This window comes from Neophocaena asiaeorientalis, unplaced genomic scaffold, assembly GCF_003031525.2.
Source record: "Neophocaena asiaeorientalis asiaeorientalis breed wild unplaced genomic scaffold, Neophocaena_asiaeorientalis_V1.1 scaffold226, whole genome shotgun sequence".
In the NCBI taxonomy this organism is placed as follows: domain Eukaryota; kingdom Metazoa; phylum Chordata; class Mammalia; order Artiodactyla; family Phocoenidae; genus Neophocaena; species Neophocaena asiaeorientalis.
The window spans coordinates 10,479,872-10,499,843 of NW_020173037.1; positions in this window are offsets into that span (position 1 = coordinate 10,479,872).

The window sequence follows — 19,972 nt, forward strand, 5'->3', positions numbered from 1 at the left end:
TCTTAACATATCCTTCTTTTAAAAGCCCAAATGTACGTATTCATATCTTAGTTAAATTTCTACTAGAAACGCTTTAAAGTCATATTAGATTTCAATACTTTCATTTTCAGACAAGGGTAAGGGCATATGCCAGAACATTATTGCAAGAAAACTTAAAAAGTGAAACAACAAACACAAATGTTGTTAAATGGCTGGACTTGGAGTCAGGCACTGTAGATCTGAACCCTAACTGCACAGTATTCCAGTTGTATGACTTTGGGAATATTATTTAAACAAGACTTACTTTTTTACCTCTGTAAAATGAGGAAAGTTATTTTGAGGGAGGATTCAATCGATTAAATCTAATAATGGCTACAAAGCACTGGCCTCAGTGTCTTGCGGGCACATAGGAAACGCTCAAAAGTATTGGCCGCCATTATTACAAGTCAAAAACAATTCTGTAGGACTTCATACTCAACACACAAAAATAGATTGAAAAGTCAACAATATCGTAGTAGCTAATCCAGGTAACTATCCATCATCCAAAAATGTTAATCCCTTCACATCCTGCCCCCAAAGTACAGCACTGCCAAAACACAGTGTCACCACTAGACATGACCAAACAACAAGCCACCTGTCTTCTGGGATAAAGGGGTTTGGGGACCACAGTTCTAAGGGACAGCTAATACAAAGCAACGCTTTCACCAGAACAATGCTGGTCTCTGATATTTATCAGTAATCATCCCACCATTATTAGTGTTCAGGGTACCAAAGACGAAAATGTGTGTGAATCTATGTGATTAACCAATACCAGGCTCAGCCCTTTCACAAAGGAGCTCTGATCTGTTCAACAAAGCACACTGTCCACCCACACCAGGGAGCAGAAACGTAAGCCCAGTTATACAAATCCAGAACCTAAAGCTGAAAGTTAACAATATGCATTTTTAAACTCTGAATTTTCAGAAGCAGGAATTTTAGGAATTGACTGCACTCCAGTTGCTATGTTTTCAGTCAGGTTTATACTAAAGAAAAATCATTGAACCAATATAGGCTCTCCACTTGTAAATATTCATGATAGGTAAGCATTTGCTTATGAAATCTTCACTTTCTAATCAAAGTGGCAGAAAATTGATACGTATGACATTTATCATTTTTGTATACAGTTTGTATATTTTGATATCAATATCTACAATTCTAAAATATTCATATTGGAAATAGATAACAATTACTGCACCAAAGACATTCATTCATCCTTCATTCTTATAACAAGTATTCACTGAGGACCTACTCAGGGCCAGGTATTGTGCTAGTGCTAAAACTAAAGTCAAGCTTTTATAGTTTCTTCCTCATTATTATCAACCATTTAGGATAAAGTTATGAGGAGAAATGACAATGGATTTAAATCCTGTTATGATTATACTTTTATTAAAATTTCTATTAACTTTTGTATTAAGCAATTACAGACTTAATTAATCCTTTCCACTTTCCTATAGACAAAAAAATGATCCCATCCCAAATCCTTCTGTGTTGAAAAAAATGCCAAAGCCATAAAGTGAGCACTTCAGCTATAAAAATGCATGATATAATAGATGTCACCTTCTCTTATTCAGCAAAGGAGCATTCTATAACTCTGTCCTTTGTCTTTCACAGAACAGTAACCTGAAGTCGTTTCAGTGGGGTTTTACTTTGGATAAAGTACAAAAATATTCTTCTCCAAGAAGCCATTAATCTTTCCTCTGCAGCTGATGATTCTCTCTGCTCACCTGATTTTGGGGAAATCAGTGAAGTACAGCGTCCTGTTACCGCGGACCCCTTCCACTCCTCAGAGCCACCCTGGGCTTTCTCCTCCAGGCTGTGGGTAGCAGTAAGCAGGGATGCACCTCAATGCCTGCAGCCCACATCACATTTTCCAAAAGATTTTAAAGATGCGCAGAGTTACATGGATACATAACAAACATTCAAACCTTACTTGTGAATTGATGGATAAGGAAGAGAGACATCAATGAATAGCTCATGGTACTCTGTGAACTTTGGGACCAAAAATTCTCCAATTATTATGTATTAGCATAGACACTGAGTATGTACAAATGTTTGCCTTCTATCCTTCTCCTCGTGGGCCACCAGCAAAGTGATTCCAGTCCCAGCCTTTTCTGCTCTCTGAAACTTCTTGCAAGAGGCTGTATAGTTTAATGCAAAGAGTACAGGGGATCCGGCTGTTGTGTTAGCTTTCTGTGGCCACTGTAACAAATTACCACAAATCTGTGGTTTAGACAATTTACTATCGGGTGGTTCTGTAGGCCAGTAGTCCAAAATGGCTCTCCCTAGGCTAAGATCAAGGTGTAAGCAGGGCGAGGTTTCTTTCTGGAGGCTCTAGAGGGGAATCTGTTTCCTTGTTTACCCAGCTTCGAGAGCCTGCCTGCATTCTTTGGCCTTGGCACTCCTTAATCCATCTCCAGAGCCAGCAACAGTCAACCGACCTCCTCTCCTGCCTCCCTCTTCCAGGTTTAGTGTGTGATTACATCGGGCCCACCCAATAGTTTGGTATCATCCCCCGTTTTAAGGTTAGCTGATTAGCAACCTTCATTCCACTTTGCAGAGTGACTTATTCATAGGTTCTGGAGATTAAGTGTGAAAAACTTAATCTCCAGAATCGTCACTTTGAACGACACACAACTAAACAGCAAAGTATGTGTTTTTCAAAACTTACCTGTTCCACTAATTACATAGTGGGAATACTCTCTATCTTCAGGAACTTTTTTTTAAAGTTACAAAATGAAATAGTGATGCAGCCTGAAATGTCTCAAATGGTAACAAGACCAATCCAAACTCCACAGCTTAGTAAAGGTAAGTGTAGCACCCTGCAGTAATTGATCAGTCATTTAATCAAGAGTCACAAATGTGCCTGGAGATGTCCCTGTCACCTCCTATGTAAAAACATAAAAATCCACCTGTTAGATCAGCATTCTTCTGAATAGATAATGACTTTGCTTTCAGCTGCCCACATCCTTATCCTACATTTTCTTATAAGAAAAAGGGAAGAAAGAAGAAAAACACCCACTAGTGATGACAACCCAGTTCCTCTCGCTTTCTAGGCAATGGTAACAATGTGAGGGACCTGGGGCACCAGGGGCCGCCTTGGGGAGTAATTAAGTGATTAGAAAGAAGAAAACTGACTTGTGTGATACCGTTATGTCAACAAACCAACATTTCAAAACAACGTGTTACCTACATAACCTTGACAATTCATAACTCAAAAAAAATCACTGATTGAATTTTTACATTGACTTTAAAGATGACATTCATCTTAAAAACATGTAAATCTTATTTCTTACCAATTACAGCATTTTGGAGGTGTGGGGATTTGTGTGTTGGGGGAGAAGGATGAAAGAGGGAAGGAAACTCATCCCACTTTTTTTCCCCCTAAACAGCAACTAAGAGAAAAGGATCTTTGGGAAGAACCAAGGAAGCCTAATTGTGCAAGGCAACTGTCTTTCAAGTGACTTCACACTTTACAAAACGTGTTCACGTTTCTCATGCACTTTGCTTCTCGTATCTACCTTGTATGGTCGCTGTTAATTCCATTTTCTATTAAGGAAGATGACTGGGAGAGATTATTCAGAGGTCACAGAATGTGGACCCTTTGAATCTCCGAAGGAGGGGGACTCTCTCTGATGTCATCCAGAAGATGTCATTTGTGAGGTGTCCTCTCCTGGGTTCAAATCATTTATTTATTTAACAACTTTATTGGAGTAAAATTTCTTTACAGTATTGTGTTACTTTCTGCTGTATAACAAAGTGAATCAGCTATATGCATACGTATATTCCCATATGCCCTACCTCTTGCATCTCCCTCCCACCCTTCTTATCCCACCCCTCTAGGTGGTCACAAAGCACTGAGCTGATCTCCCTGTGCTATGCAGCTGCTTCCCACTAGCTATCTATTTTACATTAGACAGTGTATATATGTCAATGCCACTCTCTTACTTCATCCCAGCTTACCCTTCCCCCTCCTCGTGTCCTCAAGTCCATTCTCTACGACTGTGTCTTTATTTCTCTCCTGCCCCTAGGTTCATCAGAACCATTTTTTTTTAGATTCCATATATATGTGTTAGCATATGGTATTTGTTTTTCTCTTTCTGACTTACTTCGCTCTATGACAGACTCTAGGTCCATCCACCTCACTACAAATAACTCAATTTCGTTTCCTTTTATGGCTGAGTAATATTCCATTGTATATATGTGCCACATCTTCTTTATCCATTCATCCGATGATGGACACTTAGGTTGCTTCTGTGTCCAGGCTATTGTAAATAGAGCTGCAATAAACATTGTGGTACATGACTCTTTTTGAATTATGGTTTTCTCAGGGTTTATGCCCAGTAGTGGGATTGCTGGGTCGTATGGTAGTTCGATTTTTAGTTTTTTAAGGAACCTCCATACTGCTCTCCACAGTGGCTGTATCAATTTACATTCCCACCAACAGTGCAAGAGGGTTCCCTTTTCTCCACACCCTCTCCAGCATTTATTGTTTGTAGATTTTTTGATGATGGCCATTCTGACTGGTGTGAGGTGATAACTCATTGTAGTTTTGATTTGCATTTCTCTAATGATGAGCATCCTTTCATGTGTTTGTTGACAATCTGTATGTCTTCTTTGAAGAAATGTCTATTTAGGTCTTCTGCCCATTTATGAATTGAGTTGTTTATTTTTTTGATATTGAACTGCATGAGCTGCTTGTAAATTTTGGAGATTAATCCTTTGTCAGTTGCTTCATTTGCAAATATTTTCTCCCACTCTGACAGTTGTCTTTTTGTCTTATTTATGGTCTCCTTTGCTGTTATGCCCACCTCTTAATCCTTAATCCCTAACTTAAGTATGTCACCTAACATGGCAAAAAGTACTTTGCCAATGTGACTGAATTAAGGAACTTGAGATGGGAAGCTTATCCCATACTATCTGGGTGGGTTCAATGTAGTCACTAAGGTCCTTACAAGAAAGAGGCAAGGGCTTCCCTGGTGGCGCAGTGGTTGAGAATCTGCCTGCTAATGCAGGAGACATGGGTTCGAGCCCTGGTCTGGGAGGATCCCACATGCCGCGGAGCAACTAGGCCCATGAGCCACAACTACAGCGCCTGAGCATCTGGAGCCTGTACTCTGCAACAAGAGAGGCCGTGATAGTGAGAGGCCCGCGCACCGCGATGAAGAGGGGCCCCCGCTCGCCACAACTAGAGAAAGCCCTTGCACAGAAACAATGACCCAACACAGCAAAAATAAATAAAATAAATTAATAAATTAATAAACTCTTACCCCCAACATCTTCTTTAAAAAAAAAGAAAGAGGAGTGTAAGGGTCTGAAACAGAGATTGGAGTTCTGGTGACCTCAAGAAGCTGGAAGAGGCAAGAAAATGGATTCTCTCCTGGATCCACCAAAAGGAATGCAACCCTACCAACACCTTAACTGAAGCCAGTAAGGCCCATTTCAGACTTCTCATATCCCAAGCTGTAAGATTAAAAAATGTGTGCTATTGTCCTTTCCCCATGATACCTTCTGTAAACACTTTCCCCTATTCATTATAAACTTTTAATTCTGTTTTAAGTGTGCTCTTCAGGAAGCATAATATTTAGTGCCAATTTTTATTTCATTTATTTAAAATAATTTAACTATTTTATATTTATTTTCTATTGTTTTGGTAGGGCTGATTTTTGTCCTTTTTACAGGGGATGGGGAGGTAGGGAAAGAATAGTAGAGATGTGTTTGTTTTCAACTCTGCCTTGGTACAGACTCTGCTTTTATATGATGTTGTCTTCTAAAATAAATTGGAAAGTATGTAACTGTATTTAAGTCTATTATTAGTAAACAGTGATTTTTAAAAAACATGTATCTAATTATTGGACAAAAACATATTTCATATTTTATATATATATCCACATATATATATCATGACTTTCTGGAAATGAACTGGGTTTCCTAGCACCACCCAAATCTTATCTTCTAAGTTAGAATCCTATTACTACACTGACCCCAAATGCTGGTTCTTCTAAAAAGAAAAAAATGATTAAAAACATTTTAAAAGAATTTATCAAAGTTTTATTTTAAATGTATCATTCTTTTTGTCTTATGAAAGAAATACGTATGTATTATGACAATTTAAAAATATAAGCATGAAAAAGGAAATAATGATCATTTCACAAAAAAGATATCCCCTAGATATAATCACTGTTAGAAGTCTGGGTTTGGGTTCCAGTAACGGTGAGGTAGCTTGAAATAACCTAACATTTTCACAGATAGCGAAAGACAAAACAAACAAACAAAAAATGATTTAAATGCACTGAAGAACAAGTAAAAGAAGGCAGATGCTGAAGGGGAGTCAACCCTTAAAGAACAGACCCATAATGAATTAAGTCCAGGGTAGACAGCATTTCCTCTGACCCGTCTGCAAGGGGGAGAGACAGATGGAACTCAAGAAAAAAGCTACATTATTACTGACTGAGGTGCCAGAGTTTGGGATACTGAGGTGGCTGGAAGTCAAGAAGAGAAACCTAGAAAAACATGCATATAGACACCCTTCAAATTGCTGGCCAAACCTGGAAGTGTGCATCTGTGGAGGAGACTTCAAAGAGCCCCGTGGAAAGCATCAGCTGTAATATTCAAAGAACGGAGCAGAGATTCCTGCTGCTGCCCACTGCTGGGGAGACAGGAGTTTAGGATTTGAATCCCATCAAAGAAAAGAAGCTTGGTAAATATCTTGAGCCTTCCATAGACTCATCTTTATAAAGGATAAAACTAAGCTTCCCCCAAGTTCAAGAGAATCGGCCAGAAATACACCTGCACACTAAGACAAAATGCAACACTCTTCAGGGGAAGACAATAAAACTCAGAATCTAGAAAGACAGGGTTTATAAACTAACAGACTGGCCACATCAGACATAGGTGAAAATAGCGAGCAACTGGAACTCTCACATAGTATGTACTGGTGGAAGTGCTACAAAAGTACAATTACATTGGAAAAATGGCATTTTCCAAAATGGGTGTGAGTATAAGTCTATACCCTATGATCCATCAACCTTCTCATAGGTTTCAGGATTTTAACCCAAGAAGGAACTAAATATATGTCCACAAAGAGTCTTGTAAAAGAATGTCTGCATATGCTTTATTTGTAATGGTCCCGGACTGGAAATAACTAAAAGTCCATTAAAAGGACAATAGATGACCAGCTTGTAGTAAACACATATACACACACATACACAGTAAATGTAGTGTATATATATACACATATATATATATATAGTACATATATACATGTATATACCACAGTTTATATATAGAGAGAACATAAACTACTCTGCAATGAAACAGAATAATTACTGATATATGCAACAACATGGGTGAATCTCAAAATCATTTTGTTGACAGAAGAAAGCCATACACAAAAGAAGATACTGCATAATCCCATTTATAAGAAGTTCAAGAACAGGCAAAACTAAATCAGAGCTCAGGGGTGGGGACTAACTAGAAAGAGGTGTGAGAAAATATTCTATTTCTTGACTGGGGTGACAGTTACCCGGGTGTCTACATGTATGAAAACTAATCGAACGGTACATTTAAAATCTACACATTTCACTGTATGTAAACTTGCTCCCCCCCCTCAAATGTCTGTGGTATATCCTTGCAGCCTTTTATATTTTTAAGAAAGATAAACGCAACCCCTGACATCGAGGTGCCTGCTTGGCACTCCTAGTGCGGACAAAAAATGTTGCCTGCCATTCCAGTAAACAAAATGTTGCCTAGCCACCAGCCACTGTAGCCACCCCTGGCCGTGTGGGGCACTCTGGGGGGAATTCAGGATGGAGAAAAACAGGATGCTGGCCCCAGATAGTGAAGATACATATGGAAGAAATCATTTCTATGAGCCTGGACTCTTGCACCTTCCCATACGTAGAAAAGCACTAAAATCGTTAACTTGAAATGTCTGTTTTTTTGTGATCAGCAATAATCTTTTGATGTTCAACTGTATGATTTTTTTTTTTTTCAGCAAAAACTCCTATATATCCTGGCGCCTCCCTTGCCTCTTCAGAACAGTTCCTCAGAGCTACCTGAGAGGCTGTCTCCTGGGCTATATAGTCTTCAGTAAGGTTCCGGGATACAACATAACTCACAACTTTTAGGTTCTGTATTTCTCTTCAGCTGACAGCAGCTACCACACTTCGCTCTTCTGATGAACAGAAACAATTGCACAAACTTTAAGCCATTCTTAATAACAAACACTTGAGTGATCAAAGAAAGCCACTCTGTGACTATTATAAAGTCAAAAACGAGATCAATCCATAATCATGTCTAAATACTGACAAAAATCATGAATACTAAGTCAATAAAATGACCAAATATCCCCCAAACCTTACTAATTCTAGAGTCTGTTGCTTACTTACTAATTGCTGATTCAGCCTCAATGCATTCCTCTCGCCTCATAGAGGAGATTAAGGTCTCCAGTCACAGACCAGCCCCAGCTTTCTGAGAGTATCTTACCAACAAAGCAAAAGCTTGCTTCCTTGAACCTTCCCCCAAATCACATAACACAAACCCAAATGCCATAAATAGGTCCTTTCTACACTCTTTTACCCAGAATGAATGGCGTGTGTTCCTTCTAGTTGCCATAAGCAATAACTCAACTTGTTCCACTACAGGTGGAACACACCACTACACACCACTACAGGTGTGTTCCTAGCAGTCTTTGGCTAGAGATCATTGACACCATGTATACGAAGGGCGTTTTTAAATTTTTTTCACTTAATGTATCTTGAATATGGATTTCTATGTCTTCATATAGTCTACATTATAGTTTTTTATGGCTACATAACTTTCTACTACTCGGATATGCTAGAATTTCTTTAACTAAACCAATATTTTTCAGAAATCTAGTTTTTTTCCCTAATGTTTCACTATTATAAGCAGCCCTGATGAGCACTGAGCTGGTGAAATCTTTAAGGACCTTCACAATTATTTCACCAGGAGCAATTCCTTTAAATAAAATTACTGGAATTACTGGCTCAAGAGATATGAAACAATACTACATTGCACTCTTGTCTGAATATAAAAGCTACTGTAGGACAGACGGCACTTCAATCCACTTCAAACAGGCTACCATGCCCATTAACTCTCAGCTTCACTCTTACCAATTCTGCATCTTGTCAACTCTGATGGTCCTTTGTCAACACACTAGACTTCTCAGCAGCATCTGACACAGGTAACTCCCCCTACTTGTTTAAATATGTCCTTACCTAGCTTCTGGGACACGACATTCACTTGGTTTTCTTCCTGTGCCACTGGCCTCTCCTTCTCAGTCTCCTTTGGTGGTCCTTCTTCTTCTGCCAGACTCTTCAACAAGGAGAGTGGCCCGGGCCCCCTACTTTTCCATCAAACTTTTTCACAAGGTGACCAATCTACACTCATGATTTTATGTTCCATTTTCATATTTGTAAATTTCATAATTAAATATCCTCCCCGGACCTCGCCACTGAGCACCAGAAACACAGACTTCACTATTTATCTAACACCCAGATGATCAGACAAACAAAAAACAAGGGAGGAAAAAAAAGCTATGAAGAAGAACCTGATAGTATGAAAAGTGACCCGGTTAGAAAAGACAAAGAGTGATTTCAAAGTGAGTGCTTTTATGTTGAACTTCTCTTGTTTCTCCTTCCACATTTCAAATCAGATAATGAAGTGACACACTTCTGGGTTTTGGTGTTAATATGTTGTTTATTCTGTTCTAATGAAAATAACGGAGTAAATGTATAAAATACACATTATAAGTTCATTAAGTCCTCACAAAAATCCCATGAGGTGCTATTAGTTCGTTTTTCCAGATGCGGACCAGTGGTAAACTGAGGCACTGACAGGCACCCAGAGGTACTGCTCATACCTTACACTGGCATCTTCCTAAAACATTTCACTTTTAGTGGAATGAAAAGAAAGAAAATTCCGCTCCTGAAATACTCTATGAATGCTAGGCCACAAAGGATCAACTCACCGTAACAAGGCACCAAAGTGTGTCTGGAAGCCATGCGTGATGCATAATGTATAATGCAAACCTAGGGCAGACTACAACCGAGCCCGGAGCAGCAAATCGAACTGGTCCCCACACTTGCATACGTGTGCGTGTGCCTGGGAAAGAGGCAGACGAAGCCTTTGTCTTTACACACGACCCCCAGAGACGCCGGCGCCCGCAGTCATGGAAGGGGCTTCCTGGACCATCTGGGTCGCGCGCGGTCGCGGGGCCCAGGACGCATGCGTGACCCAGGCGCGAGGCTGCTCGGCCGGGCGGCTGGGCGCTTACCTGGTGCGCCGGGCGTGCAGATACAGTACCAGCAGCAGCAGGGCCGCAGCGAGGACCAGGCCCGGGGGGCTGAGCGGCCGCGGCAGCCACGGCTCCGGCGAGAAGCTGTCCATGCCCGCGGCCACGTCTTTCGCCGTCCGGATCGCGCGCGGCCGCGGGGGGCGGCCCGGGGTGTCTCTAAAAAAAACAAGACAGGGACCAGAGCTGGGCCGGGACCCTCCGGGAGTCCCCATGGGACACACCATCCAGGAAGAGAGAAGACAGAGGAAACGAGCTATTGCAAAACGACGCTAAGGTACTACGACATAAGTGGTACAAGACCCGCAGGTTGTCCTTAGAAAGGATGAGGGAGAAACTTTGAAAATGTCTTTTCCTGAGTAATGACCATTCACATTACTTCGCACGTGTGTATTTACTCTCCACACCAAACTTGGAACGTAAGTTTTAGCAATGTATTAGAGAACATATAATGAGGCTCAGGTTAAGGTAACTTACCCTGGTCCCTCGGTTGATAAGTAATTAAAAAACATTCTAGGGCTTCCCTGGTGGCGCAGTGGTTGAGAGTCCGCCTGCCGATGCAGGGGACACGGGTTCGTGCCCTGGTCCGGGAGGATCCCACATGCCGCTGAGCGGCTGGGCCCGTGAGCCATGGCCGCTGGGCCTGCGCGTCCGGGAGCCTGTGTTATGCAACCTGAGAGGCCCACGTACGGCAAAAAGAAACAAAAAAACCCCAAAAACCATTCTAACCAAGGCCATTCCAGTGCCACTGTGTTCTTTCCTTTATGCAAGATTTTATTTGCTCAGTTCTCAAGACTATTAACAGCAGCTTCACAACTGGTCTCCGTACCTCCGACCTTTGAGTTTTCCAGCCCATCCTCTCCATTGCCACGTCCCTAAAGCACAGACCTATCCAGTTTTGACCCTGTTCGAAACTCTTACTGGTTGCCTTTGTGATAAAGATAAATCATCCTGCAATGAGAAGCCTCCACAATTTGTCTCCATCCCATGGCTAGGACAGTTCCATATACAAGAAAGCTTGAGCCACAGTGTCCCTCACAATCAGCCCTTTCACACCTTGACTTATGACATTCTCTCTGCCTGAAAAAGTTTCCTCTCTCCCCTAAATACTAAAATTCTACCTACCTGTCAATGCCCAGTTCAAATACCACTTCCTTCTAGAAATTATTCCTTACTCTTGTAATTAATCTCTCCCTCCTCTGTACTTTTAACACTGTCTCTGCTTTTCACTCCATCACATTTTCCCTCTCTATCTGAGTTATTTCTGTCTATGTCTGTCTGGCCTGCTATAGAAGGTGAGAATCATCTCTTAGACAACTTTGTCTGCAACTACTCTCCACCTCCTGTCGCCCTGGCCCCCGACCCTGGAGTTGAGGTACTGTAGTTGGAAGTACTTTGCATGTGTCTGGCCCTTGGTCCATGCTCCAGAACTGAATTACTGCTGTGTTGCTGTCCTTGGCCTTAAAGCTGTGAATGGCTGGGCAAGCATGAGAATTCTAATGTTTATGAGTTTCTTCATCTGACTTTTATTCCAGGGTTTTCTACTGCCTTTCATTTCTCCTGTCATAGATTCAGTTTTCCAGGAAATCAGGGTACAGTGAGCCAACAGCTATTCTGTCTCCTCCAAGAAAAAGCAAATTGGTTTCCATCACTACCTGGCCAGCACAGCCAGCATGCAGGATGGTATCCATGCCGTGCCTTTCTGTACCCACTGCAAAAAGCGCCTCTCACTAATTTTCACGAGAATCCTCAACTTTTATACTTTAGTTTTCCATTTGATCTCCTGGATGACTCTTCTCTTTGAAAATAGAGGTTAAAATGTTCAGCATTAATCAATTTGTCGAACATTTACCATGTGCCAAGCACCATGCCAAACATTTTATTTTATAACATTAATAACAGAAAACACCTGCAGTTAATCACAGTGTCTTATGTAGGTGGAAGGAAGAATACTACACTGTCACCTACTAGATTTGGTTGGCGACTGTGTCATCTCCCTATGGTATCTGTATAGTATCTTCCTTAGAATGCTTTATGGTATTCACTTAATAAATTTTGAATATATGTTTCTTTTGTGTTTCCCACTTCTGCTAAAAGGGGGCTCCATACTGTAAACTGACCTGGTTGAAATAAAATCTAAAGACCTCTTTTATTCCTCTTTTGCTTCCGTAGCCCAGTATCAGCGTCACGATATTCAATCCAGTTCAATTTATTTTACCTCCAAAACGTGCCTTCATTTCCATCACTTCTCTGACAGAGATGACCAGTTGACCCTCCATGTCTGCTTCCCCCTCCTTCTCAGTAACAGGCCTCGATTTTTAACTGAGCACATGGCTGTCCATTATAAAGACTGCTTTCCCAGCCTTCCTTGTGGTTAGAAGTGACCATGCAACTGAATTCTCACCAGTAGGCTAAGTTTAAGGTGTTACTTCGGGGAAGTGGCCTAAACAGGAATGGTCGGGCCCTTTGCTTCCTTCCTCTTTTCTGCTGTTTAGAATATAGACACTATGCCTGGAACTCAAGCAACCCTCGGAGCACATATAAGTATGTCCCAAATATTGCATTGAGTATTATTTGCTGTTTATATGAAATTCAGATTTATCTTGGGATTCTATATTTTTTTTTTGGTTAAATCTGTTAACTCTAGTTTAATTTCAACACAGGGGTTCATAAGGCATACAGGTAAGGCAACTAAATTCTAGCTGCCCAATGGTCCCCTCCAGAGATCAGCCACAAATATTTCTTTCAACACTGCCTACCAATGTTAGTATCTTATGTACCTTGGCTACACGAATTAGACCAGGGTTAACAGTCAGATCTAAAAGAGTCATGGGGTGGCCTTTATACTTTGAGGTATCCAGATGTGGAAATGTGTTCAGTACAGATAGCAACTAGCCTAATCATCTTTCTTCAGAAAATATTGATGGTGAGACACACGGAGAGAGAAAAATACAAGCAAAAACAGAAGTAGGACCAGAGGGAGTAAAGGGAGAGCGTGATATATTGGAGTCTCTAAAGGAAGAGTTATGAAAGTCTAGGTGACAGGTCATACTCCAAAGCCTTCCCCTTCAGCCCAGCTGACCCTCATCTACCAGGTGGTCTAAGCTGTCAGCCTCTTCCTTTGTTCTCGTTCTAGTCTATGATTAGGGCTTGAATTCTGTCCCTGCTTCCCTTGAGGCCTTCTCTTTTGAATCTAAAGAGCATGTTTGGAAGTCACCAGAATTTGAAAAATGACTATTTCCCTGCATTTCAACATCTGTGTCCTATGTCCTAATTCTCCTGCTCTGACTTTGTCATTTTTTTCTTTTTCTTTCTTTTTTTTTTTTTTTTGACCGCTTGGCTGTGGGATCTTAGTTCCCCAGCCAGGGATTAAACCCAGGCCCTGAAACAGTGAAAGCATGCAGTCCTAACCCCTGGACCGCCAGGGGATTTCCAGTCGTGCTCTGACTTTGAAAATATGAATACACTGGATTGAGACCTCCAAGTCCACCTATTTTGTCAGTAACTTCTTTTAAGTGCAAATTGTGTCCATGGCACTATGTCTGGACTGCTGGAGCTATAAAAGTGAATGAGATGGCTCTTCCTTCAAAGAGATGGACCTAAAAGGACTAAAAGTGTTGACATTGGAAAGGAGAAGGAAAAGAGGCTAGTCCACATAGATTGTGGGGTGAAAATGAAGGGATTTAAGAACATGCACCAATATGGCCGCAATCTTGTGAGCTCCTGGGAAGCAAAAAATGTGCTGGGGAAAGGGCATCTTGTAGGCTTTAGTTATTGGGAAACATTTGAAAGTCCCACTGTGGAAATTGTCAAAGAGGAATTTTACACATTTTTTTTTCTAATATTGGGAATTTCCTAAAAGCAGGTTTGAGTATTCAAGCCTGAAATGTCCCATAACCTTTTGACATAAAATGTAGATTGGGTTCGAATCAGAACTTTAACTGAAAAGAATGACTGCTGTTGTTCTCCCCTTGCTCGTGAGCTCTGTCTTAACTAACTTTGACTTCCTATCCCCTTCTGTTAGAATTAAGACCACTTCTGGGCAAAATTGTGAAGCAGAGGAAGGGAAGAAAACTGAAAAGGATGGAGAGGACCTGCCATGGGCCAGGTACTGCTTCATGTTTCACACACCCATTTTATTGAATCTTCAGAACCTACCTCTGATGTAGGCATTACTAGTCCTTTAGACATAAAGAAAACCAAGACTCAAAGAATTTCAGGGCACCCGTGATTATTCAGCTTGTACATTCCACTGTGCATTCATCCCTCCTTCCACAGTACCATCTTGCCTTCCTTAGAGCTTTCTTTTGCTAACCCCTTACCACATCTGTTCAGTCATTCTGGCCTCCATTTTTAGGGATCCTCTCTTTACCTTGAGCTGCCCATAACCGAGGCACCCCATGGAGACAGTTGGGCGTCTGCTTTATACCCTGGCCTACCTCAGAGCTACCTCACTAGCTCGGAGGCTAGTCTTGGCTTTCCCATCTGAAAAATGTTATAAGACTACTTTCCCTGTAGGTTTATGAGGATGAAATTGTGAACAGTAAATATATGACAGTCAAAATGCCTGGGGCTTCTCCCTTATTTTGCATTTGAGCACCTTCTGCTCCTTTGGCAGAGGGTATAAATAGAAATGAGTTTATCAGACAAGCTCGGCCCAACTAAGGTGTTAGCCTGTTGATGTATTACTTCTACCCAATTAAAATGTAAAATGTGCCATTTCTTGCTTGATTAAGGTAGCTATTCTGGTTGTAGCTAAGATAGCAATGATGGTAAATATATATATATATATATATATCTCCTGAAACCTGAGACTGCTGTTAGCATTGTTTAATCGGCACATAGTGAATACTGAGGCACCTTAGATGCTGGCCCTGAACCTGACCAAAAATATCTTAAATCACAAATTCTTCCTCTTATTCTGTCTTTCTTTAAAATGTAAACAATGCACTTCTTCTCCCTTTAGTTTCCGTTTCTCCTAAAAAGCCAGTTTATAAGTGTTGTCCTAGCACTCAGCTTACACATACAGACGTGGCAGGCGGGAATGCTTATTCGATAAAATGCTGTTGAATGAACAGAGTGACCCAACAATAGAGAGTGTTGTTACATTTAACTCTTTTTCTTAATAAAGTACAATTTTAGGTAAGGCCTGAATATAATTATTTTGAAGCAGCTTTAAAAATGGTGGAACAGATGGCTCTGATTATCTCCAAGAGGAAGGAAAAGATTCAAGAGTTTTGTCATTTCTTGTTTAATAGTCTTGGCATTACTTATACATACTTGAGTTTTGAGTACACTGGCTTATAAATTCACAATCCCATGCTAACCCTTAGTTCATACTCATGATCTGACCCTACTTCCCATGCCAAGATTTGAGACTCTCCATCTCTGTTTCTGATTCACTGGCTTTTCCAACATTTCATTTCCTGATTAGCCACTGAACCCAGATTTCTGAGGACAGAAACCACAAGGATCCCCACAAACTTATCCCCCAGCTATCTCTGTTCACTAAGGGAGAATTTTAGACTCAAAAACTTCTTTTGGGGGTGGGGGTGGACGGTTTGGGCCAGGCTGGTTCCTGGAGAAGCAACAAAAGCCCTGGTCTGGAATAAAATCTACCCACCAGGTTCTGCTGTTTCTGCCTGTTACAGGAGAGGTTTTGGAAAACAGACTCAGAGAGAGACAGACCAGCGCAGGACTACATTAGGACAGAGTCTCAGGATCAACACCAGGGGTTGAAACTGACAGAGGGAAGTACTGGGTTGGGGTGCAGTCTCATCCAAAGACTCGGCCCGTGAGGCTATTGAGAACCCAGGCGGCCCTTTAGAGTCACCCCAAGATGGGGTGAAGGTCCAGGCCTTCAGATCTCAATATCAGCATGCCTTTGGTTGTGGACTGCCCTCAGGATAATGGAAAGCTGAGGGTGACCTTGGAGAGCAACTCTTCTTTAGCTGAAGGCAATTCCTGAAGCAGCTGGTGACACTCCCATAGTCGGAGCGCATAGGTTCTCCCATCCTGACAGAATCTGAGCGACACAACACAGTGACCACTAAATACACAGTGTCCACCATGTAGACAGTGTCCACCACGTACACAGTGTCCACCACATACACAATGACCACTACATACACAGTGTCCACCATGTAGACAGTGTCCACCACGTACACAGTGTCCACCACATACACAATGACCACTACATACACAGTGTCCACCATGTAGACAGTGTCCACCACGTACACAATGACCACCACGTACACAATGACCACTACATACACAGTGTCCACTACATACACAGTGTCCACCACGTACACAATGACCACTACATACACAGTGTCCACTACATACACAGTGTCCACCACATACACAGTGTCCACCACGTACACAATGACCACTACATACACAGTGTCCACCACATACACAGTGTCCACCACATACACAGTGTCCACCACGTACACAATGACCACTACATACACAGTGTCCACCACATACATAGTGTCCACCACATACACAGTGTCCACCACGTACACAATGACCACTACATACACAGTGTCCACTACATACGCAGCGACCACTACGTACACAGTGTCCACTATGTACGCAGTGACCACTACATAGTGTCGCTGTGGTGCCACAGAAATGTGTCAGGGCAGGTAGCGCATAGATGGTGATGAGTCTTGCATTCATTCATTTTGTAGTTGTTCTCTTTCTCACTAGCAGAACCGTAGTAACACTAGCCTCTCAGCTTCTGAGATAACAGCAGTCATGTTTATTAAATGATTCTAATGTTAAAGAAAAAATCTTTAGACTACAGTACACCACCCTTATCTGCAGGGGATACCTTCCATGACCCCCAGTGGATGCTAAAAATGACAGATAGTACCAAACCCTATATTTGTTTTTTCCCGTACAGACATACCTATGATAAAGTTTAATTTATAAAGTAGGCACCAGAAGAGATTAATAACAAAAACAAATAACAAAATAGAACAATGATAATAATATACTGTAATAAAAGTTATGTGAAAGTGATCTCTCTCTCTCTCTCAAAAAAAAATCTGACTGCAAATTTAATGCCTTTTCCATCTTAACTAAGCACTTATCCTGCACCTCGGCCATAGCTTTTGCAGACGGAGGTGCGACAGCAAACCTAGCACCAATTTATTTTTCATTCTGCACAATTTCACAGACAGAAGATTTGTTCTTACCACAGATCTTAGCAACCTCAGCATACGTTTTTTTTTCTTTCTTTATTAAGCGAAGAACTTTCACCTTTTCACCCTTAAGACTTCTCTTTGGCATCTTGCCAGGATCACTACTCTTGCACTTTGGGGTCATCATGAAGTAACATAAGAGTTACTTGAACACAAGCACTGTGATACAGCACCAGTCCATCTGATAACCGAGAGGGCTACTAAGTGACTAACAGGCAGGTTACGCTGAACAAAGGGGCAGTTCACATCCCAGGTGGGATGGAGCGTATGGCGTTAGATTTCATCACGCTACTCAGAATAATACGAACTTTAAAACGTATACATTGTTCATTTCTGGAATTTTCCATTTAATATTTTCAGACCACAGTGGACTGAGGGTAACTGAAACTTCGTAAAGTGAAACCATGGGTAAGGGGGGGACTGGTGTGTTTATGAGTCAAAAATTCATTACAATATTGCAACAGGAAAGCCTCTAGGAGGTCAGTTCAAACATTTACTCTGATTAGAAACACTATAGAAAGAGAACGTCAGCTAACCACTGTTCAACTCCTGGCTGATAGGGGACCGTCGATGAGGGTGTTGACTCAAGTCCAAACCCATGAAATTTTATCAGAAAACCACTTAAGCATGTTTCAGGAATGCTAAGCTCTTTCCTCTCACCAGGCAAAATTTCTGCTGCAGACGAGGTTGGGGACAATTTTTGTTTTACATTAACTAGCTACATTTTGTTTATTCAGTCTATCACGGTGACTCTTCCTTCACAGAGCCCCACCCTTCTTGTCTGGCTGGTTGCAACCTGGATTCATGGGAAGTCCTTTGATACCCACACCTTTCTTTACAGACTAGAGAAGACGCCATTCGCTCTTTATCCCCCATTCCTATCTGACTCCTCAGTGTGTGAACTCTGTTCTCAGATTTCTCCTCACCTTCCACTTTCTTGTCCAAGGCTCAACTGGAAAATGACCAAATTCATTCCCTCAAGGTTTTCTGAAGCTTTTTTCTCATTTCCTCCTCCAGTTTTCTGATCACTAACATTCCCACGGTTGATCCATTCCCTTCCCCTTTCTTCTCTGAAGTCTGGCATTTTCTTCCACCAACAAAGAGTGCTACATTTTGACATTATGAAAGCAATAAATACTAGCAATTATACGTTTGCTGGAAGTTTTGAATATTCTTATTTATGAGCAAACATTGCACTAACGCAAGAAGAAATTAATTGATTTGTAATGATTCTGAAAAAAAGTCTGATTTTCTGCTTGCTGGGGTTCAGCTATAACTCAGATGGGTATATAAGACAACATCAGCCAGCGACTTCCTAAAATCACATGTGCAGGATCTGTTTTGATCCTAGAACAACTGATAACCAGAGGCAACTCTGTACTTTCACTTGTTTCTGCAAGAAACCCAAACACAGCAGGCACTGAAGCCTCTGCTACAAATCTGTAAGAGACCACATTGTACAGAACATAAGGTTCCACACAAAATAACCTCAACGTTTTATGTTCCCCCAGTCCTCTTGGACTGCATTGCAGTTGGAAATTTCTTTCTCTTCCCCCTGACAGAGTCCAGCCTCTCCAGTTCTACTTTCCCTCCAGAATTTTCCTCTTCAAATATCAAATGTCTCCTGATTTTGTAAAGCAAAGCAATTCAACTCACACCTTTTTTTTTTTTTTTTTTTGCGGTACGTGGGCCTCTCACTGTTGTGGCCTCTTCTGTTGCGGAGCACAGGCTCCGGACGCGCAGGCTCAGCGGCCATGGCTCACGGGCCCAGCCGCTCCGCGGCATGTGAGATCTTCCCGGACCGGAGCACGAACCCGTGTCCCCTGCATCGGCAGGCGGACTCTCAACCACTGCACCACCAGGGAAGCCCCAACTCACACCTTTTATTTGAGCAAACCACTCTCATGTCAAGAAGCTATAGAAAAATTTCTTCTGAACAAAAGCATAAATATTTTCAAAATATAATTATCATCATCAACAATATCAATTTAAAAAATTTAAAAAGCAAAATTAACTATTCTCTCTTTCAAGAATGTAAATAAATGTTAGGGAAATTAGAGAAGAATGTTGTCTCCTCCCTCCCATTCTTAAAGGTGCTCTAATGACAGTGATTGGTCACTTAGAATGTCTGTGGATGGACACATATTAACATGAGCCCCTTCTGAATTTATAGGTGTCTCAGAGAGTCCCATTTAGAGACAGATGTCTTTTCTCTACCCATTACTCCCCACCATTATAATGATTCTTGATCTAGAAAGGTACAAAGGCTAATTCAGCTTTTCAGAGGCTCTTCCTCCTGCTTTTGTGCTCCAGAACCTCAAAATCCCTTTCTCTTTTGCCACGTCTCCTTGTTTTTGCTTCTTCTGTATCAGTTCTGAACAACCTGAAAAATCTATTCCTTATCTAGATTCTTACTGCCATTTCTCAGCAA